Genomic DNA, 2,532 nt, shown 5'->3' with positions numbered 1-2,532 from the left:
AAAAAAAAAAAAAAGAAATAATAATTTGAACAAAGAAGTTTTAAAATACTGAAAAATCCTTAGAAATTTCTGTTCTGTCCTTTGAGGCAAAAGCTGTCATTCTGATTGGTTTTCACAGTTGTTAATCTGCTTCACTCTTTGAAATTTATACCTCTGCGTTTCTAAGCAGGTCGAATACCTGGGGTCTGCTTCGTTAAATCAAAAGATAATTGGCACGTTCCTCTTCTCCAACACGTGTAAGGGGCAGGGGGTGTGGTGGGGGGAGTCTAAAAACTGCAAGACTTTATACTTTAACAAGGGGGGGGGTGCGGTAGAAAGTCTTGTCTCATTTAAATTGACAGATTGAATTTTTTCTTCAACTGATTGAATCTCGAGTTGTCCCAAGCTAACCTTGATGTTCTGATGTGTGCCAAAAATCTTCTTGTTCTACTTAAGCTGGTTATATGAGCTGGATTTTAGATAGAAATGGGAAATAGAAAACTCTTCACCACCATTACCTTGAATGTGTGAAATTAGATTAGTGGAACTGAGGTGGAGAGAGGTGGTTACTTTAATATGTTAAAATAGAGTATTTACAAAAATTTAAACAGAGTTTAAAACATAGGATATTTTACTTACTGCTGGAAAACACAGCTTCTCATCGTTTTATTGGTACCCTCTCATCAGCCACCAAGCGCACTCAGTAACCTTTTCAAAGACGACTCACCCACGGCTATGGTGCTTCCACCTCAATTAAGATGCACATTGGCGGACACACACACACACACACACACACTTTTCGTTCGTGACTCTTCCGTCTCATCTGTTTCACAAAGACAAGAAAAGTCCAGCTTCATTTCATGCTGTGGATACGTTGGGGTTAAGAGAAAAGGGAAGCGGGTCGAAATTCTTGTTCAACCTTTGGGGGTGGCTGGTTGTTACTGTGCTTTGTTGTTGAGAGACCGGGTCCTGCAATTCAACCAAGAAGAGAGACAGTGTTTGCCTGGAGGCTCTTTCCTGGATGTTGCAGCAGAAATAAGTGAGCAGGGAAGCGCGTTCCGAGAGGCCGCCGTCTTGTCGTCGCTCGCGGCAGCGCCCTGGAGCGGCTGGAGGGTGCACTGGGAGCCGGCCGGGGCTTCCCACCTGCCCAGCCTCCTCTCTGCTCTCCTTTCGTCGGCCCCCACCTCACTCTTCTCTGATCTCCCTGGCCTCTGGTTTCCATCTGGGCTTGACCAGTGGGAAGCACCGGCAGGAGGTCAGAAGGAAGCAGGTTGAGGCGTTCGTCCCCTGGGCTCTCAGGGACTGTTCGCTTCCACAGCCGTGCTCTCCCCATCCCTGTCCTCTCCCTCCCTCCTCCCTAATTCTCTCTTCCCGCCTCGGTCTCTCTGTCTGTGTCCCTCCCTCTCCCTCCATCCCCACCCCCACTTGCTCTTGCTCCTTGCTCTCCTCCTGTCTTCATTCCAGGAACCCATCTTTCCCTTCGCCGTTCGGTTCCTGCTGTCACTGAGCTCCCATTGGTAGTTTCCAGTTCCCTCTGATTGCCCAGGCTGAGTGTGTCTTCAGCTTCCTGCTGGGGCCCTGGCTGGCATATTAACCTCAACCGGACCTTCCACACTAGCCAGCCCCCTTCCTGCACTTCTCTGGTCACCTCGCTCTCCATTACATGCCTTTTCCACTCTCCTGAAATACCCACCCTTCTCATTTTCACAAGGTTACTTTTTCTATGACTTTTCTGAGAAAATGCAATAGAAACTCTCTCGACTTGGAATCCCACAAATCTACAAATCTGCTTATAACGCCACTCACCCCCTTCTCCTTGCACCCTGTAACAGTGGAAGATGCATTCCTACCAAAGGTGACTCCACTCCCGTGTCCTAGGGTCACCCCATTACTTTCCATTTTCTCAGAGTTCCTTCACTAGTCATTTCCTCTTTACTAGTTCTTATCCCTACACAGTCATATATGGTGCCGTATTTCTCATTAAAAATAAATAGACCCATACGTCTAAATTTATATACGTTCACATATTTGCATGTGAGTGTATACGTGTGTATATATGTATCATTTATCCGTATCTTATCTTATTTGCGTATGTTCATTCATTTTCATGTAGACCCTATATTCTTCTTCAACCACCACCCTTTTTCTCTTCTTTTTTCCTCTGTTTTTCTTAAGTGACATGTATTTTCATTTCTTTAAGACCCCAAATTCACAAAACACTGGGCTACATATATTACATGTAGTTCTTTACTACCCATTAGCTCTAATTCCGTTCTGTCTCTCATCCCCACAACTCTATAGAAATTGATCTGCTAAATAAGTTTAATGTGGTCAGACCCCATGGGCATCTTTCAACTGTTATATATCATATAAACTTGCAACTGTTCTCTGTTATATAACATTATATATTGCGTATGAGTATATCATATACTATGTATATTGACACATCTTATTGAACTCTTGCATTTCGTATACACCATCGATTACTCCCCTTTCTTGAATACACCTTTTCCCTTGGTAAACATGCTACAGGCTTCTTACTGTCTTTCCTCT

General features: G+C 44.3%; 1 protein-coding gene across 1 annotated transcript in view; it reads right to left on the bottom strand.

Moving 5' to 3' along the window:
• Positions 1-581: 581 nt before the first annotated feature.
• Positions 582-2,532, bottom strand: part of BSPH1 (binder of sperm protein homolog 1) — a 21,634-nt gene continuing 19,683 nt past the window's right edge. The window contains exon 6 of the mRNA XM_008581151.1: positions 582-948. The gene's annotated coding sequence lies outside the window, so the exon portion shown is untranslated. The remainder of the gene's footprint in view (positions 949-2,532) is intronic.

Source organism: Galeopterus variegatus, unplaced genomic scaffold (genome assembly GCF_000696425.1).
Source record: "Galeopterus variegatus unplaced genomic scaffold, G_variegatus-3.0.2 Scaffold2282, whole genome shotgun sequence".
Lineage (NCBI taxonomy): Eukaryota > Metazoa > Chordata > Mammalia > Dermoptera > Cynocephalidae > Galeopterus > Galeopterus variegatus.
Note: the sequence above shows the minus strand (reverse complement) of the source record. Positions and strands in the feature narration are given on the sequence as shown.